This window comes from Neodiprion lecontei, chromosome 7 (assembly GCF_021901455.1).
Source record: "Neodiprion lecontei isolate iyNeoLeco1 chromosome 7, iyNeoLeco1.1, whole genome shotgun sequence".
Classification (NCBI taxonomy): Eukaryota; Metazoa; Arthropoda; class Insecta; order Hymenoptera; family Diprionidae; genus Neodiprion; species Neodiprion lecontei.
Window position 1 is genome coordinate 22,009,766 of NC_060266.1, and position 25,361 is coordinate 22,035,126.

At 41.1% G+C, this 25,361-nt stretch overlaps 1 protein-coding gene across 1 annotated transcript in view; it reads right to left on the bottom strand.

The window, feature by feature from the left end:
* The window catches only part of LOC107228039 (hemicentin-2), a 155,352-nt gene extending 141,472 nt beyond the window's left edge, over nt 1-13,880 (bottom strand). Inside the window, exon 1 of the mRNA XM_046745253.1 lies at nt 13,828-13,880. The gene's annotated coding sequence lies outside the window, so the exon portion shown is untranslated. The remainder of the gene's footprint in view (nt 1-13,827) is intronic.
* Between the last annotated feature and the right edge of the window lie 11,481 nt (nt 13,881-25,361).

Here is a 25,361-nt window from a genome sequence, read left to right on the forward strand (position 1 = left end):
AGCATTTTCGCGATACGGCGGTAATGCTAATTCATTGATTACACACTTTTAAACGTTCCTCAACGTAACCCCGTCAAGCATTCGCCATATCGCTCTTCTGTCACGAATAATTACGGCGAAACGTACACTCGCCGATAGAATCCGCAATATCCGCATGTTTGTTGATAAGCCGGGGAGAATCCCGTCAATATTGCTCGCACGCGTCGTTAAAGTAATCGGCCATTTTTTTTTAAATATTGATAAAATTTATTCATAAAAAAAAAAAAAAAAAAAAAAGAAAAGTATGAGATGAAAAAGAAGAATGTCCGTTTTAACCTACCATTTTGATAATTTGGTATTTTACAATTTTACAAATATTAGTTCGGAATTGTAAAATTTTAGTGATCGATTAAAACCTGGTGGACTTTTTTCTTTTTAATGATGAACTTTTTTGTATGCGTAGTGTAAAAAAAAATTCCGCCATCACCGATTTTTCCGTAATTTTTTCGCGTCATTATGCAATTTATATGCAAATATACGTACGCGTTTCGTTAATTTAATTAAATCCTCCATCCTGTTAATCAGAGAAAAGTCATTCCGACATGTACAAGAATAAATAGCAAACGTACGAATATTTGTAACAAAGATTCTTGTACAAAATATTTACGAGCGCGAGCTGTTTTTTTGGATAATCGTTTGTTCGATACGGATATTATGTAGAATAATCGAGAGTACAAAAGAAGTTGTCACGCAGCACGTTAAAATGTTTATTGGTAAAAAAAAAAAAAAAAAAAAAAAAAAAATTTCAACAACATATCGACGTTATACGTATTAGTTAAATTATATACCCAGATACAAATCGTATGTTGTACGTAGATACAAAGGGGTGGAACTCGATTTGCCGCAGGGGATGAACAGCGATAACGTTTCTCGTCGCGAGGCTCTGGTTTATGGAGAGCACAACGCGCGAGGCTCTAGGATTGGAAAACCGTTTTCACTTGGAAACAAACAAACAAACGACTATGGAGAACGGTTGATCGCTTGCTTCGCGAACAATACGATCGGATGCACAAACTCGCACATATATATATATATATATATGTACATGCAGACGCGTGTATACCTTGTATACCTGTATACACTTACAAATGGCTGCACACACACACACATCCACTCGACGCTTGTGGGAATAAGCTATTTGAAGGTGAAGAGAGAAGCTCAGATTGCGCACATTCTCGCCTTTCTCGCAATCAGAACTTTGCCATCGTTGCGGAATACTGCGCGTATTACGCAGTTGTCAGTTTCGTTATCAGGCGTAAGATACCGAGGCTTGGAGTTGAAAGAAATGGAAAAAAAAAAAAAAATTTACGTTATGACAGGCGAGGCATTTGCATGTGGAAAAAAGAAGATTGAAAATAAGAAGTTGCAATCGTTAATTTTGACAAACGCTTAAAAATCGGTATGACATTTTTGAAAACGCTGAGAGAAATTTTTAGTACCGGTTAACGCTCAGTCTGTAACTATTTTCATTTTTTACCACAATCGACAAAATATCGTTCTAGGTAGAAAATGAAAATTAGTTTTCTAGCCGCTGCCGGAAAGTCTAGCATCCGTTGCTATTCTTTCTCATTACGATCGCTGTTGCTAGATTTTCTTGCAACTGTTGCGAAAATTTAACGCTCGTGCAACAATAAATTGACGTTAAAGCCTTGTTTAACTAAAAAAGCAGAGTCAACCTCACAAACTGATTTTGCGTTGCAATTATCAAAAAAGGATCGACAATGCAGCAAAATGTTTACGCTTACCTCGTTTTTCGTAATTCCAACAATATTGAAACAGTTTTTTCAACGCTGCCTGTTTTACTGAATTTTTCCAAGTGCAGGCTTGTAAATTATGCGCTGTGTTATTCGAGAGCTTCTTTAACCAGTTACTTGTTACGTAATTGATAACATTATTTGGAGAAAAGTAGCTGTCTTACTAATACAGTTGGTAAATTTTTTCACTGAAATTGAAGCTAATTTAAATTTGAAATCTGTTCTGTATCGTTGCTGTTTTATGTATGCGTCCGATGGTTGTACAAGGCATCGATAACGATCACGATTTCGCGTAATAGAATTTCTCTGAAAAAGGGATTGCTAGTTGAATGAATAACGAGAGTCATTTGCGCGGTTAAAAATCGTGAGAATGAGAAATTTTATGTTACACAAGCTTTCGGTCGACCGTTATCGCGTCTTCTTTTTTACACTTGAGGAGCAAAAAAATTTGCCGAATTTAAGCCGGTAGGTTATACCCTGTCCCTCGGACGTTTTTTTTCATCCGAACAAATTTATTATCTGAAATTGGTGAGATTTATAATTCTTTTCACACGATCCCCGGCTTTACAGACGTATCAACCCTGCCTCTGTTGTGTTGCGATACTGCAAAAACGAGATAATCGGTCGGGTCTTCTAATTTTAAACCACAAATCATCCACCCGCCAACGTTCTTCGTCATCTCGTCATTCCCTCCTCCAATCTCATCACCCGTCGAAAACTTGTTGTTTCGAAATTGGGGAATTTGACGGGTCAATCCAGACGGCCTTTCATCCAAAGCCCTCGTCACTAGCGGACAGCTGTATTACCAATAATTCTCCAACTGTTGTGAAATTCCTCTGATTACATCGGATTGGAAATTCATACCAACTACGACGAGACGGAATGATAATGTAAAATCTTTAATTAACTTGTTGGGAATTATTTATTTTTTTTTTCCTACTCTCATTTACACCAAAACAGCAGATGGATACCCCTCATTATTCGTTATCTCGTTTTTTATTGGAACGAAAAGTGTTTTTCAATTTTTTTTTTTTTTCTCTTAGAAATCTTATACCGAGTTTCCAGGTTGGAGAAATCATGAGAGAAGAAAACAAGAAGTTACCGTATATACGGTGAAACATTAAGACTCGTGTAAATTTTTTTGAATTTCAATATATTTCAAGTGCGTAAAACGAACGAATGTAAATAAATAACCCCTAACGAAGAAAAAACCGTTCGATTTCAACGGAAAGTGTATATATATACCGGTGCAAATCGCAAATGTGTGTAAAAAAAATTAAATGAAAAAAAAAAAAAAAAAAACGAAACGGTAAAAAAGAATAAAAAAAAAAAAAAAATGAACCGTGATATCGAAATGAACAGAATCGATCAATCTCGAGGCACGTCAAAGTCGCGGGCTGCATTTTGTCGGGGACACGCGTCAATCAAAAAACTTGGAACGACGGGGGCAACTTTTAGCTCCGTTGCCGTTTATCGAATGTACGAGATGGGTTAAAAATGGCCGAGGGGTGATTTGAATGGTTTGCGATTTTCGAGGAAACTGGTTTCGGTTTCGTTTCGTCGCGTCGGTCAGATTGATCGACCGGCATTGCACGCCGCAAAAGTAAACATAAGTAATTCGAGAACGGTGCGTCGGCCCGTGAAAATTCGAGCTTTTGGTAGAAGCTTATCCCTGATTTTGTTCGTTTTATCCGCTTGGATGGGAGTTTTCTTCACCTGACCGGCGAAACTTCCGCGGTGAGACTGAAACCCGTAAAAATCGCATCGAATGAAGAGGCTTGGCTGCGTCGAGAGCTTTTCTCCCGAAGAAGAAAAAGCTCTCGAGAAAGGCGTCGTCGCGCGCTTCTGTACCCAGAGTTGTTCTCGGAGCTTACAAAGAAGACCGGGAGAGGATTGCACATCTGCGCGTTTAACCGTCCTCCTCGCTATGTCAAACTTACTCGAAAACAGTCCCGAGACTCTGCAAGTACTCAGAGCTTCTGTACCGATGCTGCAAAACTCTTGGAAGCACTTCCGTTGAGATCGAATCGGAAACGTGCCGCACAAAATCACGACGGAGTTTCTATCCGTGACTCTAGACATTCCCCGACCAATTGACAAACCGCTACTTCCGGTCTTGGATCGGCCATTTTATTTCCACACAATGGGGAAAGCTGCGCTCGCTCTAAAACTTTCCACGGATTAGCTACCAGATTCAGGAAACGTCACGAATTGGAGACCGTAGTTTCTTCTTGTTTCTTTTCCGTCATAAGTTGACGGAGTACCGAGGAACAAAAAAATATCATCTACGAATCGATCTAGCTTCAAGAATTCTTGTTGTATAAATATTATTCCGGTGCATGGAATTTTAACGTGCTGAATTATTTTTAAACACAATCTTTCCTCGATGTTCGCGGAAAAAAAAATCGAGAGCGAAATGTTGTTTTATTTCTTTCCTTCTTTTTTTATTTTCTTTTATTTCTCTCGTCTCAAGTTTCAAGACTTTTATTTGAATTCTCCGTCCTCTGCGTGATGCGGGATTTATTATATGATGTAAAAGGTGTGAAAAACGAAACAGACATCGCGATTTAAATCATGAACCGGGATTTTTCTCCTGGTGAAGAAAGAGAGAGAGAGAGAGAGAGAGAGAGAGAGAGAGAGAGAGAGAGAGAGAAAGATCAAATAAATAAATAGCAGGTGACGAGAGACAGATAGCGAAAATTAAAAAAGTCCATTAACACTGTTTGTATCGGATGAGATCTGGACACTCGTCAGCGATATCCGTATGGTATCATCGCCCTTATCGTAAGCGTCGGTTTATCAGCACGAAAAGCTGTCGTGACGACAACCGAACGAGACACACGACATCCCTGCGAAAATCGTCGTTGTTTTTTTTTCTTTCTCTCTTTTTCGCCGGCTCGTAAACCTTTATTTCCATCAGAACCATACCCTCCTCTTCCTTTTTCTCCCCCACCTTTTCCTCCTTGTCAGCTATCAAGCCGACGAGCTTCTCTCCAATCAATGAAATAATTTAAACACGCGGCTGTGCGTTACGGTGACCCGAAATTTTCGTTTGCAATTTAATCCCCTTTCCCCCCGTAAAGAAAGTCAAGTTTTACCCCAATGCTCTCGTTGTCAATGGCGAGATGTGAATAAAAAACAAAAAAAACTCGTCGATTCAATAAATGTAAACGCACGAACGAAACGTTTTGTCAAATTCGGAGTATATTTTACGAGCAGTTTCCTTCAACGAATTTTTACACTGCTATCGACAAGTTGGCCCGCAAAAAGTTACCGAGTACCTGTGCAGAAATCGATTGTACGAAAAAGTTTTACGCATATTTCTATTCTATATCTTTATATTTTCAAGATTTTTATCAATTCGTATTCTAGCAGAGTTTGGCGAGAAGAAACATCTCGATATTTCGTTCTCTTTCTTTATTTCAATAAAAATTGAAACAGACTCGAGATAGTTGAAAAGGGTACGTTGTATGAAAGTCGCACATTCTGGACCATATAAATTTACAACATAATGTATCAGAACCAGTGAAATTCAATCGCGTAGTAGATTTTTACATTCGTCGTTTGTCACGGTGAAGCAAAAAATACGATCTGTAGTTATTGTAAAATATGTAGTCTGAAAGGAATTTTTTATATTTTTTTTTTATTAACTTTTATCTCTCTCGTCTATCTCTCGTCTCGAATCTAATCTACGTTTTTCATATTGCAGAAAAAAAAAAAAAACAACAACGTTAAAAATAATTCATGTTTTTTGACTTGCGCGCGAGGCGAAGAAAGATATCTTACGCTGCACACGGAAGAAACTTAAGCTCGAGTCGGTGTAAATCTTTCCATTTTTCGTGTCCCTGCATTTTGATTGCGCGGTCGTTATCGCAATTTTCACGTCGGGGGTTCACGGAGAGCGATAATCGGCTCGCGTGACGTCGGAACCCCCGGGCGAACGGAGTTAGTGCTGAGGTGAAGCATTCGCATCCGCACAGCCTCCGCCTCCTGTAAACGATAAACTGCTCGAAAGGTCCTCGGGGAAATAAAAGACTCGGTAGGTATAGCGAGCTTTGCGAATAAGTCGAGACTCGAGGAACCTGCGAGTCTTGATACGAGTGCGTTCTTTGCGCGGCGGCGGCGGCGGTTTTATTGCCCAGTTGTGTAATTCCGCCGATGACTGGGTCTGATTTTTATTACCTTCACCCCGGCATTTCATGCCCGCTTCAAAACGATTTCGCCCATTTTTTCGCCGCGCTCTTTGAGAAAACTGGGCCAACTTACCGACTGGGCTGATCTACGCGAGATCCTACCGAGAAAAATTGACCGACTTATCGACCGAGTTGATCGACGCGTGACTCACGCGAGACCTTGACGAGCAAATCGATCGACTTATCGACCGAGTTGATCGGCACGTAACTTACGCGTCACCTTACCGACTGAGCTGATCGGCGTTCGATCTCCGCGGGACCCTACCGAGACTTTTATTTAGTTATTTTTCACCGTGCCGCAAATCGCCGTTCACTTTTCTCCGATTTACACGGTTCGTATTCAATAAACGACGTGAAACCACTTGCATTATCGGCAACCTTTGCCGGCAGTAACGATATATTTACGTGAAAGAAAACGGGTGTAACGATGCAGGCTGTAGTTGGGCCGGATCGAAGTTTTCCGCAAGTCGGTGCTTAGTCGCACGCAAGAAGTCCGAGGGCTGAACAGCGGGTCAGCCTAATCGGCAAAGTATAACCTCCAATTTTATTTTCCAACGATACAGATAAGCTCAGGCGTTAATATTATCTCGATTACTGTTGCGGCAGCCGTGCTGCGCTGACCCAGCCCTCGGAATCAGACCAACGAGAAATTCAATTTCGGCTTATCGCTGCGGGATATGATACTTATCATCGGTACACTGGAAGGGTCGGTTTTCCCATTTTCCCCCCCCATTCCTTTCTCTCTCTTTGTGTTCCTTCTTTTATCCAGTACTTTATGTGAACTTGTCATGCATCAGGTGTAGGAAACACGTGGTTTGACCAAAGAAAATTTGTCAACTCATTTCCAATGCGAAAAAACGCCACGAAATTATCGAGCTTGAAGTTAGCGGCGATGATGTATAATTTTTTTTTTTTTTTTTTTCGAGTTTGTAAATTTTGATTTGGGATATGGTTTTCTTGATTACGTGGTTTCGTGAATCTCGGACAACGCCGTGCCGAGTAACGAATTCTTTCGAAAATTCATCTTCGCAATAACGACGTTACAAACTTCAAATTCATAAAAACTTAAACCTGCCTTATGAAAACAACCCTTCCCTTCTTGTGTTCTTGCGCTTATTTCACCCTTGATATCACGGCTATATTGACTCTTCCAATATTACGTTTGGCACAGCATAGCGTTTATATGTATAATACATAAGCCCGTGGGCTTATAATCCATTCTTCGGTGTTCTCGAAGGGGTTTTACCGCCGAATCAGCCGGGTCAAAACTATTTTGTAATATAATCGAGTCTAAATAAATTTTTGGGCTTTCGGTAAACCGCCGGGACGTAATATTATTCTCTATATATGTGCGGTTGGGCGGTGACCACTCTGTTAAATTCGAACTTTCCTAAATTATTGAAACAATATATGTGTAGCCTCGGGCAACTTTGCCACTGGATTAGGGCACCGGAAGGTCCATAATTCTATTAAGCCTGTTTATTTTAACCCTGTTAGGAGGCGAGCGGGCTCGGTCTTAATTAAGGTAGGCACAGGTGGACATAAGTCGCAATATTCCCCCGATGCTTTGATTCATTTTGGATCAAAGAAGATACCAAAACTAACTCTATAAAAATAAAACTACCTCCCCTTCGTCGGTTTTAAGAAAATGAAATCAACGTTCATATTTTATAAATTTTAGGGAATCTGTTTACGAAAAAATTTAATTCGATGCTCATTAATCGTGTTGTGGCGTAAAAATAAATCTGACATTTCGAATTGTTTCATAACAATTCGACACGGTAACCTGAATTGTTGAATTTTTTTTTTCCAGTAGCTACGACACTCGTTACACTTGTTGTAATTTTTCTGATAATTTAATCCTCGGTATTTAGATACCCAATCGTTTGCATTTCATCGGCCCATTGGCTGAATTGATCGTCTGGACTAAAAAAATGTCGACTCCTTGGCTTGAGACATCTTCCGGCCTATTTGAATGCTAGATTGTAGTTTTGAAAATATCATCGGTAACGTTGAAGCCCCCTTAGCAAGAAACTTACTTTGAGAACCATAATATTGCGGGGTTTCGATGTCAGACTATCGAGTCGTGTATCTGACACGATACCAAATTGGCCGTACGTCGTTAGTCGGCGTCGCGACGACGCGAGTTGGACGTCGTACCGTCGTCGAGCTGGTTCAAACCGACGTTACAGCCACGTGTGTGTGTGCGGTCGTAAACTTTTTTTTTTTCTTTTCTTCTCTTTCGGCTTCAGTGCAAGTGCCTCAGCACCTGCCTACCTGCCTGTGTGACTGCCTTCGCACCTGTTAACACACTTCCTTGTTATTCGCAACCCCGTAATCGCCTGCCGCTGCTACGGCAAGTGTTGAGGGTATGTAGGTACATATAAAACCATTTTAAAGGTGCAACCACTCTTCCAACGAGAAGTCGGTTACTCCTTTCGGGATTCTCGTAATGCTTAGAAAATATCGCTGCATTTTTCGTGATTCCAGTATTTCTTGCACCATTCTTCTTTCTTTTTTTTTTTTATATTAGTTTGAATTTTTTCCTTCTCGTAAACGAATTTTGCCAGGCTGAAAAAACGTGACCTCTTCAATGCTCGAAGAAATTGGATGGAATATGAAGTCGGTGCGATTATTTTCAAACACCCTGAACTTTTGAACGTGGTCATTTTGACAATTGTGGAATCGTTGAACGGTCGAGAAGAATTGTCTACCATCGATGGGATGTTCGATGTACGTTATGAATTTTTAACAATTAATCACTTGACGAAACATAATTATTTAAAATTGGGGAATTTTCAACACCTAAAGCGAGAAGACAAGCGTGAAGTGAGACGCGAGATTAGCATGAAACTTGTAAGCTGAGCATTTGGTTTATTCGGTAATTATTTGGAACAAAGTTGAAGGGGTTTGACACCGTCTTACGTCTACGGTGAGTGTAATTACGGTGACGCGGCAAGGGGTTGGGGAATTTATTTACCGAAAAGGGAAGCAGCTTCGCGTGCGCATCGGTACACATCGACGAACGAAAATGCAAACGCAGACACTTACACAAACACGCACCGAGACGTCGAGCAAACAGTCGGTTATCCTAGTAAAATGCCCCGGGGGCCGGCTCTCGACTCTATCGTGTCTGGTCGGCGTAACGATTTAAGAAACTGTCGTTTTCGCCCTATCAGATGGACGGCTAGTCGAGGCCGTGGCGTCGCGACGCCGCCGTCGAGTACAAATTCACACTCCACGAGTGCGAGCTGATCGGCATTTAACGCACGTGTGATCTTACCGAGAAAAATCGACCAACTTACCGACCGAGCCGATCGGCGCGTGACGTATGCCAGGCCTTTCCGCGAAAATCGACCAACTTACCGACCGAGCCGATCGGCGCGTGACGTATGCCAGGCCTTTCCGCGAAAATTGACCAACTTACCGACTGAGCTGATCGGTGCCGGAGGTTCGCGAGGCCTTTCCGCGAAAATTGACCAACTTACCGACTGAGCTGATCGGCGCTCGACGTTCGCGAGATCCTACCGAGCCTCCCCCCCTAGCTACCCTCAATTTTCGGAGCGCAGCGCCAGCTCGGCGAGTAGAAAACCAAATTCAACGAGGCTCAAACTAGATTCGGTAGTGCACGACGACGCGACCAGAGAAAGCTCCTCCCGTTATTCGTGGTTTGGTGTGTGTATTGTCAATTCCAAGCGCACAACAGCTTTCAGACCGTATTTACCCCGCGTTTGATCTTTTGCCCGCAAATTACACGTACCTGTCCTATTCCTACGGTCTACTTGCCCCTTTCTGTCCGCACTCGCTTTATCCACCCGCAATGAGCGGTCGCCTTTTCCTTGTTGCCTGTTCATCCGACCATACTTCTATCTCTCTTCATCTTTCTCTTGTAAACCCGTCGACTGTTTTGCCGTTGATATAGCGCGGAAAATTGTTTAATGCAAAGAAACAAGGCTGAAATTAGCAACGATAACGTGTGAAAACACACACGGAAAATGGCATTATTGAACAGGCTACGCATTGGTTCCCTTGTTTGACGTTGACGTTGTTCGTAAAAAGGTATGTGAATTTCAAACTCCATGATTTAACATTTTGTTACCGAATCGCAATTTTTGTAAACGATTTATCAATCCTTGCTTGTCTTGTTATTCAAACTTTTGGTTCGTCGAAATTTTGCTCGGACATATTCTTAGCCTGTAAAATCGTACGTTTCAAATTTCAAATTTCACATCGTCACGAAAATCATCGTCTCCGAACGAAAAAAAATTATTTATCCTCAGCTCCAGTCATTTTTTCATGTAATCGACCTAATCTTAACGCAAAAAAATATTTCATCACGTATCCTTGACTGTTTTGAAATTTTTCATTTGGTAAAATACTAAAAATAAAAAAATAAAATTCTCCTGCCAGAGGAGGTGCAGCCAGTTATTTTATTCACGGATCAATCAGATAACCGTGCAGTGAAGAGAAACAACAGTTATATCCGACGAGTAGGTAAACATTACACTTCGTTTTATTCATCGCATACTCTGCCCAAATATAACGTCAACCATGATATTATTTACCGTCAAACGCCAACAGCGAGGATTCTGCATTGTACGCTTAACGTGTATAATACAATTAAAATCAAACAGATAATATCGCACTGATAATTATTATTCCAAATACATACATGCATATATACATAAATATATCTATACGGAGTGATTAGCTAACGGTCAAACGATTCAACGCGCAAGCGCTAAAATTTTAGCGCCTAATCGTTGTTTTATCAGGTTGACCAACCGTCTTAAGTTCAGGTGACAGGTCGCCGCGATGTATGTAACCTGAAAAATGTTGGTAACCCTGACGAAACAACTGCTTTTGCTATAGAATTTTAGCGCATGCGCGTTAAAACATTCGATCGTTAGCTAATCACTCTATACATATAGTTGTCGGGATATTCGTTAGTCGTTATTTTTCTTTTCAATTCCAATTATTCAAAATGACTTTTTTTTTCTCTCGTTAATTCATTCATTTCCCGTTAAATAACGATAACAACAACAACAACAACAACAACAATAATAATAATAATAATTTGGCGGGGTGGTAATTCGCTCGACGAACGGATTCCAAGTGACCGTATTTATCGGGGTCGCTCATTTTCCTCGGTTGAAATCGCTGTTTTTCGGTGTAAATCTACCTACGCCGCCTGCGAGGTTTTCATTAAGCCGACGGACACGAGAAGCTCGTGAAAGCTCCTCAAGCCGCAAATCCTGTTGAAGGAGAAGACCGGGAAGCCCGGTTTGTTCGGTCAAACATTTGTAGACAGCCAGAGTCAGAGCTTTGATTTTCACGGGTCTGGTAGGCTGCATGTACGTGTACGAATACCACCCTCCTACACTCGATCCCTTACATACCCATACATACATACGTAATAGACTGAGATTACATCGGTGGGTAGAATTTAGCCCAATAAATTAGGTAATCGGCGTATAACTTGGCGGCTGAAATCGATGTCGAATATCGACGATAATTTCACAAGAGGAAGTGAATTTGATTGATTTATAATACTTGAATGATTGTTGACGATTATCGTAACTCGTTTGATGATTCGTGACTAATTATGTGCAGCAGAGATTCAATTCCGTGAATACGGGAAATTTTTTTTTTTTTGTCAATCACTGGCGTGCCATCGAATTATAGCGATAAATAATAATACGATAGTTATCGTTTTGGACAATCGAAACGCTTTCGTGTACAAGTTTAATTTCCGTACCAGATGTTACATGACTGATTAATGCACGGAATTTTATTCGACACTCTTGGTGGTATGGCTTCGGTGATGTATAGTTGCTATCTATTTGTCAAATTTGACGATGAAACATACAAAGATAGAAAATGAATAAATTGCTAGAAAAAGTATAGTCGTCGATGCTTTGTGTTGATTCGCTTTAGATTTGTTGAAAGTCTGGTTAATTTAACCATTTCACTGTAAGATGCGACTCATTTTATTCAGAATACCTTCTTCAAAATCAACGAAATACTTTTTGTTCTATCATGCTGGTATCGCTGGACATCCAATTTTTCGATACTTCAACGAATGGCAATATCGAATCGACTACCGCGTAAGAAAGAAAATCCGTTTCAGTGACTTTGTGAGAAAAAAAAAAATAAAAAAATTGCAGTCTTCGGAATAAAATGAGCTATCATAGATCGAAATCGAACGAATTTACTAGATTTTCATCAAATTTGAAACGATTTTAAACAAATATTGATGTCTAGGTGAGTTTTTGCCTCACAAGTCCAGTATTCTAAATTGCCATATTTTTCAAACGATATCACAGTTAGTATAACTTAGGAATATAATAATTCGATGAAACGCTCAATGCTTGATAATTATTTCGTGTAAGAAAAATTGATAAAATGTATCGATTTTTGACCTTTTTATTTTTTTTTTTTGTGCCGTTTCGCACGCGGCTAGAAACTCGAAACTCGATCCCCGACAAAAAGCAAAAAAAAGCAAAAAAAAAAGAAGGAAACGAACTAAAAAAAAATCCGAGACCGAAACTGAAACTGTGTTATTTACTCAACTTTGCGGAGCATCCTGGCGTGACGAGGACTTTCAAAGGACGCGATGCTATCCTTCGACTGGGAAAATGTTCTTTCCAACTTTGTTACAGGATTCTAACGACCTTAACGACTATCGCATTAAGATAACCTGTTCCTGTACACTTTGAAAAGCTGCGTCTCTACGCATGCATGAAAAGTATAGCGGACAGCGTTTTTGATAACATTCTCATTACAAGAAATCGCAAGTTACAAAAAACGTGAGTCAGGGTTGAAATTCCGAGTTTGAAAATTTTCGGAAGCGCCAAATTCCAAATTTCTCGGTGGCGAAACTTGAAGTGAAGAAATCGAGCTCTGACGAAACGTCAAAGTTTCGAATGGTACGAAAAGGAGAAAATTTTAAAATCCGAAACATAGAAATACCGAATAATCGATGGTTTTCAATTCCGTGAATTTCTGACTCTGTGAAATTTCAGCACTTTCATCTTCTTTTGTTTTCGATTTTCGATACTTTTACTTTCGGAATCCCGTGGTCATTCCAATTTTCGCTTCTTCTGATCCTTCACACCGACTAGCCGAGTAAATTACGCTGTGTGAGTATATTTTTATATTTTTACTCTATCGTATGTTGAATTTCGAAACTCTGAGGTGTCAAGTTACCAACCATTGGTAACTTTGTCGTTTCTCCGAAGTTTGATATCCTTACACGAAGTTTCCCCAGCGAACAATACGTAATTAGAAAAATTTCAAATTTGGAACTCAAACTGCGACCCTGTAACCTGTGTTGTCGTTCAACGAATTCAATTCGTCCAACCATAATTCTCGTCCCTCATCTTCCCCTCTCGCGCTCATTCTACTTTATCTTATTTTCTCATTTTCTTATTCACCTAAAATTCCCCGGGTGCGTGTAAACGAATTCTCCCCTCATCTCGGTGTAATAACACGAAATCTTGTTTCACGGATGAAATAAAAACCCGCCAGGTCTGTTTGTAACGATTCTTCAAGCTCGAATATTTCGCGGGCAAGGTAAGCGGCTCACTATTCCCAGCATCAGTAGCAGTAGCAGCGAATATCCACTTAATGCCGAATAGAATGCCTCTCAAGCTACTGCGAAAGAGGATCACTGCCGTTTCTCCCGCTTCAAATACACCTACGTATATTATTCGCGATTCACCCTCTTCTCTGCATGTAGATACACGGCTATGCACCAACGTTTCCCTCTGTATATATATATATATATATATATATATATATATTTTTATTTTTATTTATTTTTTTTCTCTCTCGCTCACTCTTTCTCCTTCGGGCTCTTTATATTCCACTCGCAGCTCCATCGGTTCTCTCCCTCCCCCTCCCTTTCCGAGACTGCATCCGAGCTTTTCGTGCAGTCCGCGCTTTTCCGCTTTATACTCACTGTCATTTACCAAAGAAGTACCAGATCTCGACGTTTCTGAAGAGACGAACTCACGGCTCTTCGAAACTCTTCTCTCTCTCTCTATCTCTCTTTCTCTTCCAATTTCACTCGCGAATACCCGACAGCTCACTTGTATCATACACTATGTATAATAATTGCAAGACACCGATGGTATTTTTTATTCTCAAGTTTGTATTTATTCTTAGTTTTTTTTTTATTCGTCGAAGTTTCATTTGTCTTTGACTTACACCTTTTTTTTTTATTTTTTTTTCCCCTCAATACGAATCTCTGTAAATTTTGTCAACAATTTCTTTCAACCTCGACAAAACTTCTCAGGGTTTTATCAGGTCGATGTATCGAGTTACGAATTGAAAGTAACGGCACGAATTTGTACCATTGAAAGTTTTTTTTTTTCTGCTTCTTCTCATTCTCGTTTGAAAAATTGCCGCACCTCTTGTCGACTTTGGTATAAAATGAAAAACTTTGAAAAACTTTAATGCGATCGTGTCTTCTACAAAAAAGTATAATGCAGCTTTTTCGTTGGTCCCGCATTTACGTTTTTTTTTTCAATTCTTTTCTTTTGCTCTTTTAACGTCTAACTATATACTTAAATTTTTTTCACTTCCTTACTTTTAAGGCATGTGAGCGTACAGAGTCAACGACAATATAAGCTTGGCTACTCAAATACTTTCGTCCTTGCTTTGATTAGCAATTTTTTCTCCCCACGTTTTTTTTTCTCCTCTATTTTACGCGCTTAGTTTTCTTCAAAACTTGGATATTGTTTCGCACGCATCGCATCTCTAAACAGTTGAAAAAAATGTCGCGGCAACAATCAAATCGAAGCGACAATAATCATAGTTTTTTTCTTTTTTTTTTTTTTGTTACCGTCATTGTATTCGTTCTACCGGTTTTTTTCCCCCCTGCACAAATTTCCCAACCCCTCATTATTTCATCGCCCGTCACCGCCGGAAATAATAATCATTATTCGATTTGTGAATTATATTCGCAATCACGATAATTATTATCGATTTATTGATCGATATCGGATAAGAACGGTGTAAAATTAAAAAAAAAAAAAACGGAATAATTGATCAAAAAATAACCGTCACCCTCGTTTCTCTCTACACCCACTACAGTTTCAAGCCGTGGCAAAAACGTTGACACATCGTAAAGCGAAAATTGGTAAAAAACAAAAAATGAATTTTTTTTTTTGTTTTCATCGTTCCAAATGCAAATTCGAGCCAGATGAGTCGTTGTAATTGAAGAGGGGGAGACGGACAGGCTCGGCTTATTCGGTCGATTGATTAATTGGCAGCAGGATTCAATGAATTCATTTTCTTTTACCGGAGAATTATTATTATTCTTTTTTTTTTTTTTTTTTAACATCGTTCGAAATTTGTTTCACCGTTTTCGAAGTCAATTTCTGCAAACATGCGTTGAAGCCAGATTCTGATACTCGAAAGTATACGAAAAATAAAGCCGATGCACTCACGAATCGGGGGAAAAGAAACGTAATCGTACAAATGATTGGCGGAGTAATAACCGAAGTTGAAATTACGCGACAGGCGAATCAATCGTAATGAATTATTGTTGTCAAATTAAAGTGTTAATTAACTGTGGCGTTAATTTAGCCGTGTAATTATTATTCCGCGGAATATCCGTCGGACTATCTTTTCGATCGTCGTACTTTTTCACCCCTCGTCGCATTATAATCTCTTTTCATTATCTCTTGTCTCGCCGTTTTCTCTCTCTCTCTCTCTCTCTCTCTCGCTCTCTCCATCCTGCTCTCACTTTCTCCCTCACACACAATTTCCCTCCCCGTCGAGATTCTTCTCGATAATTTCTCAACGAATTGTTAATTGGTTTAAAAAGGCAGCGAGCGATAGTCGAATTACAAGGAGCCACGGCCCTAATTGGCGTTCCTTTAAAGTTGAACCCGGCGGCCTCTGCAACGCTGATATCACCTCCAACCTCTGCTCCAGGAAACGGGAACGAGGAGAGACTTCGCGACCCCCGGCATTCGGCGTGCTCAATCTTTCATCGAAGCGCCCGTTTACTTACACACAATAAGTATAGTATATAAAGGTACGCATATGTGTATATATATATATGTATGTGCCTTGCTCTGGGTGAGGTAAAGCTCTTTGCGTAGGTGTCGCGAAACTCGGTGTGTCCGACGTTATTTACCCTCTCCCCATCAACCTTTTTTTTTTTTTTCAAAGTGCGGCGGGCGTGCCTTTTCAAGAAACAATTACCCCCTAGTCCGGAGGATTTTAACCCTAAAATTAAGGTGAAAATAAGAATTGCGGACAGCGGCGTGGGGCTGGAATAAGGGAGAAAAAGAAAAAAGAAACGGGAAAACAATTACTTGCAACGATAAAAATAGTAACAATAATGATAATAACAACAACTAACTTCACGCGTTTTGTCAAAGACGTTGCGACAATGAATTTTGTTCTCTGCGTTAGCGAAAAGGTGGAAAATTGTCATACCTTTCAGTCACAGAAGCCATTATAGTGACATCATATTTTTTTTTCTTTTTTTTTTTTCTAATATTCTATGCGAAATTCTTAGTCTATGCATTTTTAGGTGAAATGAAAAACTGACTCGCGTGACTGAAAGTGTTAATTCGTGGCTGAATATGAAACTTGATTTGGTTATTATTCGGGTATTGATGATTTTATGTCCTTGATTCTTCTGATTTTTTTCATGCTCTTCCTGTCTTTTTGTAATCGAATGATTTGACGTCCCGATTTCTGGCCTTTCTTGTATCTGGATTATGTATAATTTTTTTTTTCATCGGTACGATGATAAAACATTCGGTGCTTTAGAGATTAAAGTTTATAGTCGTTTAAATCCATATTCAATTAAGTGAATTTATAAATCTTTGGTTGAAAATTCCAACCTCCATTATCCTCTGCTCTGATTTCGATTAAGCTTTTGACTTCGTGTCACGATTTTAATCCTCTATTAAACTTTTTACAAATGATCGTTGATTAAGGGATTGATTTTCGTATCAGGGAAAGAAATTTCCGTTCGACGTTACCGATAAGTTCTTAACCATTTTTTTTTTATTTCTTATGTTCTGCTCGGAGATAATGGAATTAATTTTTGCAAATGTAACAAGAATTATCAATTCGTATGCGTTGTCAGATTTTTAAAATTTTTTTCAATCACAGTCAGTCGTATTATATTTTCTTGTAACTATTGGGATAATTTGATGTTGGTGAAACGATAAATGCAATTGATAAATGGAAAAATTCATTTAACGTTGAAATAACGCGGCATGAAGTGTACACCGAGAGAAATTTTTATTTCCGGTTAACGCTCGGTCCTCGACTATTTTCATTTTTTATCAAAATCGAAAAATACAGTTCTAGGTAGAAAATGAAAATTAGTTTTCTATCTGTTACCGGAAAGTCTAGTATCCGTTACTATTCTTTCTCATTACGATCACTGTTTGTATATTTTCCAACTGTTGCGAAAATTTAATGCTTGCGCAACAATATATTGATATTAAAGCCTTGTTTGACTAAAAAAAACTAGAAACTGACTCAGCGTTGCAATAACCAAAAAAGTATCGACGATAGCGCAAAATGGTTAGGCGTACTTCGTTTTTCGTAATTCCAACAATATTCGAACAGTTTTTTTTCAACGACACATGTTTTACTGAATTTTTCGAGTTACCGTAAAAAATGAAATTCCGCTCAGTGTAGCAGCATCGATATGTTATATAATCGCAGCAAATTTTCCGGGTAACTGTGATAAATGAGATTTTCCTCCGGTGAAACTTTGAAAATGATCGTCCCTCCCGAGTCGGTACACCGTTACGGTCCATCCATATATCGCGATCCTCAGAGTCCCCGACCTCCACCCTGGGACCCACGGGGTGAGGCTGGAGAATGACAAGTTTGGTTCGCCCTCGAAGCGAGAGGCTCGACGAGGCGTTTACCTTTCCCTGGATCGTTTCTAACTTGGCACTCCGCATGGTTTATGGTAAACGTGTGCAGGTGGGTCGCTCGGCCGGCGCCCCGTTCGCGTTGAAAAGCATTTGTTGGGCTAAGCTAAAGTTTGCGTGACCCAAGCACGTTGAATGCCGAGAGGGTACAAGAGAGAGAGAGAGAGAGAGAGAGAGAGAGAGAGAGTGAGGAGGTGGAGAAGGTGGGAGCTCAAGCGACCCTTGGAAACCCGGGAATCGCTCGTAGAGCAAATACTTTTAACAAGACGACGGGTCTCGGGCATTATGTTTAGGAGAATAACCGCTCGTCGAGTTTCGAGAGGGATAATTTCCTACGACGATGCTGTTCGCGATTAGGGTCGAAGAATCGGTTATTTCCATTCTACCGATTCCGATTCCCCGGCTCGTTGCTCCTCCCTCGAATCGTTGCGAAACCGATCCGATAGGATACCGAATTCAACGAAGGATTCGACGGGCTGTAATAATTGAAAAGACGTGACGCCGGATATTTATTTCCGTTACGGAAAGAGCGGGAGATTAACCTGCAAGCTCCTGCCCCGCGGGCGATATTTCAGACAAACGAGCTTTCGTTCGTCGTCATTTTTAATTCTTCTTTTTTCATTTTCTCTTCACATTCTTTCACTCCGCACCCACGCTTTCCGGTTCGTCCGGTTTCTCTCCTATTCCTCATCCTCGTCCCCCGGATTACACCCTGCACGTACATTATATACACAGGTATGCGCATACCATGCATTATCCGTGTGCAGGTAAACACCCGTACAAAATATTTTTTTTTTTTTTACAACAAATTTAAGCCCCACCCCCGTATCTTAGCCTCGCATATTACGACAAAGTTTTAACCTCATCGCCCCGGTAATTCGGGGAAGAAGAGCCCCGCACGAGGTGTACTTAAAATATCTCACATATTCCCGTGTCAGGGTAAACTTGTCCGTCGAAGTATATAAACCGCGCGAATCGCGTGAGAAGGGGATGAAAAATTCGTTACCCTCCCCCCCCCCCCCCACCCACCCCCCCGCCTTGTAACCGTTCTTTGTTCTTTTACTCGGGCGAGTCGAGATCGGATATACCGTTTGAGAATAAAAAATGATGGGAATACGAAGAAGATAAAAAAAAAGAAAACTTCCCTTTCGATAAACAAGGATAAGTAATTTCTCGAAGCGTGTGATATCTGCGCGAGTAAACTTTTCTGACCGTGACCAAATTAAGTAACGCAGCCGTCGCGTCGCGGGGTTGTCGAATTTATCACGACGCTGAAACAGTTCCCCCCCCCCTTTTGGTTAGACGTCCTCCTACCATTTTACATTTCAATTACATCATCGAGGGTGATCCGTTCGTCGGTCAACCCCCCTCGGGAACACATCGCTCACGCCGATATACTTGAAACTGCACCCCTTTTGTCGAGCGGTCGATCAGGGAAGAAAAATAGACGGTGAAAAAACGGAAGTCAGACACGGTTAGCCGCACCTGCGGACCTGAGGATTTCGCCGGGGTTGTCGAAACGAGGAATCACTCACTGTGTCTGGGGTTGGTGGGCGGTTCGGGGCCGTCCGGAGGCCGATCTCTTCGCGGATGACACCTTGGATGCCGCTAACCCTCTACGGGTCGAATCTTCCGGGGTTCCGTCATTCCTCCTCCACCTCCGGGACTCTTGCGGTAGCCCGCGGGATCTCCGTACCACTATTCGACGAATATTCACCCCTCGATTTCACTAACGACAACTAATTAAGATGCACACTTTCACGAGCTGCCGAAAATGACGCGGTGCGTCGACACTGATTAATCCAAGGTAAAGATTCTACCTTCGGCATTCGCTCTTTGTTTCGCGATAATTCAATACTCGTACGACGTCACTTTTAGCTTTTTGAAAAAAAAAAAACAAAACAATAAATCGAAGAAAGATGTGAAAAATAATGTATTACGTATAGTGAATCGAGCGGTGCGATTAACGGTAATTCATTTCACAAGGTAAAGCAACAAATGGGAAATCAAAATCGTTGCACTTTGTCACTGGTTTTTACGGGTGCACTGTGTTTAATTCAAGGCGTACGATCACTGTCAAGTGGTGTTCACAGCTGCTGGACAACCTTTGTTGTTGTACCGAGTGTTTGTCTACTAAGGTTTGCGTGTTTTTTTGTTTTACAATATACATACATATGTGTATATATTAACCGATTTTTGCCGCTTGTTTTCGAACGCTACAAGATAATTGTCGCGGTAGGCGTTGCGGCGATTTTAGCGCGTTTTCCGTGAAACTTTAGGATCCTCGGAGGAACCGGTGCCCGAACTCGGGGGACGACGAAACGCGGGTTCCTGTCCTCGCGAAGTCCTGGCTTCGTTTCCTACGGGCTTGCTTTATCCGTCTCTCGTGCACAGGCGCCGTCGCGGGGACGTCGTCGGCCGACGGGGATGGCGGGGGCGGAAGGTGGCGCAGGCGTCCCGACGCGCCCCGACGCATTGATTCCTAAAATCCGCGCAGACCAACCTCCATCGAGAACGGAACTCCGCCGCCGCCACCGCCACCGGCAACCTCCAGGTCCTGTTTGTCCCGTCCCGGACTTCGACGCCCGACAAACTCTTTCTCTCTCTCATCCTCGTCCAGAAGCCGGAGGAGCATCCTGCATGCCTCCGTATCGCCTTTCAGGATTTTACCCCGAACGAATTTCGGGGAGGGAGGCGCGAAACTTATCCTCGAGTGAGAACTTTGGACCGAGACTGACTTCTCGTGTACCGTTTTTATACTCCCTCGCACTGGTTGCAGCACCGGCTGGTTGACCACCTATTTCTCTTCACCTCCGAACTTCCCATGTTACAAAGAATTTCTTACGCTTTCACAGCTCGCTTTTACTTCTATGGATTCACATTCGGCAACTCGCTAGCGTATATTAGGGTGGACCTTACTTGTAGGGTGTTCTATATTTCTTTTCCCCAGCAGTTTCAAATTTTTATCAAATTATTAAAATACAATTGGCGAATTTTTTGATTTTTTTTTTTTTCACACGTTTACCCTTAATGGAAATGACGTGGGAAGAACTTTTTTTTCTCCCGGTATGACATGTTTTACTGTAAGAGTAACGAAGTTTTAAAAAAATCTGTAACCGCGAGGTCTTGGTTGGGCATTTGTGCTTATATCTTGAAAAAAATTAAATAAATATTACACATCCTCGTACAAGAAAATCTCGACGAATTGTTGCACTTGCTCCAAATCTTGAAATTTCTTTCAACAATGTTACTCTTACGATAAAATATGCACCGGGAAAAAAAAATAAATAAAATTTCCCATGTTATTTCCGTGAGAAACTTGGATCGCAGAGCGGGGACTATCTTGTTGGAGTAGAGGTAAAAATGTGAAAAAAAAAAAATTATGGAATTATTTTTGAATAATTTGAAGTTGATGTGGGAGGTCGAGGTGGAAAAAATTCTTCAACACCCTAAACAAGGAACACCATGGACTTTAATATACAACGTGACCGGGCTTAATTGCATGCTAAGTAGTACCTATCGCACTATGCGGCGCACAAGTGCCGGGTGAACTTAATTTATAGCAGGAATAGCTTACCTATCGCCATCCTTGTTCTCCGGTGCACCACCAACGTTAGAACTGTACCGTGACTTTGCGGGCGAAACTACGGCTGGAACATGGAAGTTACGTATGAGTTGGCTTTCGAACGAAGGAGGAAAGGAGGAGATATTCCATTAGGATTCCGGTCTCACTTTCGGTCCGCCTGTCTCTCTCCCTCTCTTTCTTTCTCTCTCCGCGCGATCAGAGTAACGAGTGTAATTACTGCAAAATTTAATCGCGTCTTATCGCCTATACCTACTTTCCAGAGGGTTATCCATAAATCTGTCTAGCAATGAATTACCTCGCATTATTATACCCGAACAATACGTAAAGCTTCGCGAAGCTCTTCGCTATAACTGTATGGCGGGAAGAAACTGTTACAAACAACTTGCGAGATGGCGTGTTCTGACTTGGGCTTACGCCTGTGAAGGCTGAAATTTTGGAAGACCAAGGCAAAAAGCAAGCCGGCATTTTTTACTTGCGTAATTGTTGATCATATTTTGGGATCGATGGTTGACGGAGCTTTCAAACTTTGACCCTCGGAAAAAACTGACCATTTCAGTTATCGTCCCCACGTGCTTTGGGCAAGTTGCAAATGTAAGAAACCTGTGGTGAGATTTGGAGGAAAACGGACTCTGGAACTGGTTTGAATTAGTTGGAATTGATAGCCGGGGCAATTGTTATCGGATGTAATTTAATGCAAGTTGGAAAATGAAACGGAATCTCTGTATTATCCACGGCCATTTTCCATACCCGTCCAATCGAGAATCTGCGAGCGTTCATTAACGCTGGATAATGTTCACGGGCGCTATGGAAGACCGTGTGAAACAATTAATTGGCAGAGCTAAATTAAATAGCAGGAAGCCGGGGATACACGTGGCTTGCAAAATGGAAAGCCCAGCCCTCGGTACATTAGTCGTTCCGCCGTGGTAGTCGACTTTTAATCGCGCACTCCCTGTCGAATCCCGATCGATCGGATAACTTTGACGCAGAATTGTTATCCCAAGGTTGGGGGAGGGATGCTGCGCCGACGGGGATTGTAATTCGGTAGTTAAGGGTTAATTGCCTCCTATATTTACGGCATATTCTACCTACACGACCGCTACAACGATGACTGTATCTTCGCATGCGAGCCCGGAAATCTACTCCGCGTGTTTTGTTCTTCCTGCCGGTTTTTTTTTTTTTTTTTTTTTTTCTCCTCCCTTTCGGAATTTTCTACACGACTCGAAACCGCCACCGTATAGCCATGTTCACGAATCGTAGTCACGAAGAAACGAATTTTTTTGGTTGAGAGAGCGATCGCTTCGAACAATTCCATCGCGTATCTACCCTACACTTTCAGACTACGTGCGAAACGTTGTGACATTTCACAGACTTTATAATTACCTTCACAAGACTTAGACATGTTCACCGCGTTAACGTATTTCGTCTAACTTGACAAGATTTCACGGTAAGTTCATGAAACTTCTCTTGAGTTGGTGATGTTGCAAGAGATTTCGCGCTGGGTACTTGATACAATTTTGTGAAACTTGATGAATATATCTTCATCGAACTTGTAACGAAGCTTTGTGAAATTTGATGGGAATTTTTGTGGAACTGGATTGAACACTTTGGGACTTGATGGTAATTATTCAGGAAACGCGATAGGACTTACGAAACTTTGTACAACTTCCTGAGACTTGATGACAATACTTCATCGTACTTGCTGGGTCTACTCTGTGGGATCTTGTGGGACTTGAAATGAAGCTTTGTAAAACTTTATACAACACTTCGTGGAACTGGATTTAACACTGTAGAACTTGATGATAATACTTCAAGAAACAAGACGGGACTTGCGAAACTTGATACAACTTTGTGAAACTTGACGATAATACTTCATGTAACATGATAAGACTTTATGAAACTAGTTGAAACTTTTACGAGACTTGATGAAGTTTCGTGAAACTTTTAATGTTGGAACTTCGTAAGACTTTATAAGATCTTGTGATGCTTCAATGAACTTGATACGAAGCATCGATCGCGCGTCGTGGAACCTAACGACAGTTTGCGGAACTTGACGATTCGTAACGCTTAAACTGTTCTTCAGATTCCACGAAATCCGATTCAAATGATTCTACAAAATTCCTCAACATCTCACAAAGCTTATCCTAAAATACATCCGAAGTGTATAATAATAAAAAATTCTTCATTCCGCGTCAAGAGTATATGCCCGAATAACAAATTGACGTAACATCTCTGGCGGGGATTTGAAATAATTTGAGAAGAGTTCCGCTGTCACGAAACGTCGGCGCATGCCGAAACTTTGATCCGGCGATTCAACCCCTCGGCACAAGGATCCGGGATCGGCAGTGACGTCGAAGGGTTTTCATCCCCGAGGAAGACTAACGAGTCGCTTCTGGCTCCTCGAGCATGTGACGCATAGCTATCGTTCACCGACGCGTCGGCCCGTTAAAGAACTACTCAGGAAAAGGGCCGGGTTCTTGGCGTTTTCCGTGCTATCCCACGGCCAAGACGTTCACCCTGCGAGTCGCGTCTTCTTCCTCCTCGAGGGCTGGCGTGAAATTAGAACGCCGGCGTTAATCGCCCGGGGTTGGTCCTAGCAGGACAATTACGAGCGATCGCTTGACTCTCCCTGCCATGCTCGTTTATAGAACCCTCCTCCTCCTCCTCCTCCTCCACCCCTGGCATTTCAATTATGCGTACCTCGCCCATTGTCCCTTGCGGCTCGGCTGGTGCAGAACTATCCACCGATCCAACACCCCTTGCCCCTGACTTCCTGCTGCCTGACTGCACTTTCGTAATTGACACTGGTTACCGTGCCCTGGAGTTGATGTACGGTCTAAACTGGTATATACCCACGCCGTCGACTCTCGGAAAGCGAAAGGAACAATCCAAGTCGAGGAAGGGTTGAAAAGCCCCGACTGAGGTCAACGATGATATACGCGACACGGGAGGAATTAAAATTCAAGAACTTTGTTGTTGGATCGTTTTATTCGGTACGTTGAGAGACATTTTTAGTTGCGGTTACCGCTCGGTCTGCAACTATTTTCATTTTTTACAACAATCGACAAAATATAGTTCAAGGTAGAAAATGAGAATTAGTTTACCAGCTGTTACCGGAAACTCTGGTGTGCGTTACTATTCTTTCTCATTACTCATTCCTCACAACCTGGGTTTGCGTTGCAATTACCAAAAAAGGATCGACGATAGCGAAAAATGGTTACGCGTACCCCGTTTTTCGTAATTCCAACAATATTCAAACAGTTTTTTCAACGATGCCTGTTTTACTGAATTTTTCTAGTTACCGTAACAAATGAAATTTTTTTCAGTGTACTATTTAGATTGACGGTGTTTTATATTCCTTAACGAATTCTCAACGTAGTCGAATTTTTCTTCACGCAAAATATTTCTATCAGGAAAACGTATCGACGTTGTTGAATATTAATCGTTGTATATAGCAACTTGCGGAGAATGAATTCTATATTGATAAAGCCTAACGATTATCAGTCCCGATTGATTAAGTTTTGACGAAACAGTGATTTGGAAGCTTGACGAAACCGAAAATTGTACAGAATCGATCTTTCTTAATTTTATTAAAAATTAAACACAGCGTAATTGATCTGAATTATTTTACTTTTTCCAATTGTTTTCGTATTAAAGTGAAATTTTTCCAAAAAATTTTATATTTAGTCAACGAATTGAGGTTTCATCTAATTTTCTCCGACGTCTCAGTTGCTTTCCACTTGATTACTCAAGGCCGCATGTAATGAAGTCTGTAAAGAGAAGAAGAAGAAAAAAAAAAAAACAAAAAACTTCTCCAAATCACTTGCGCGCGAATAATTAAAACGAGGATCCTTGCGAATTTCCAATAGGC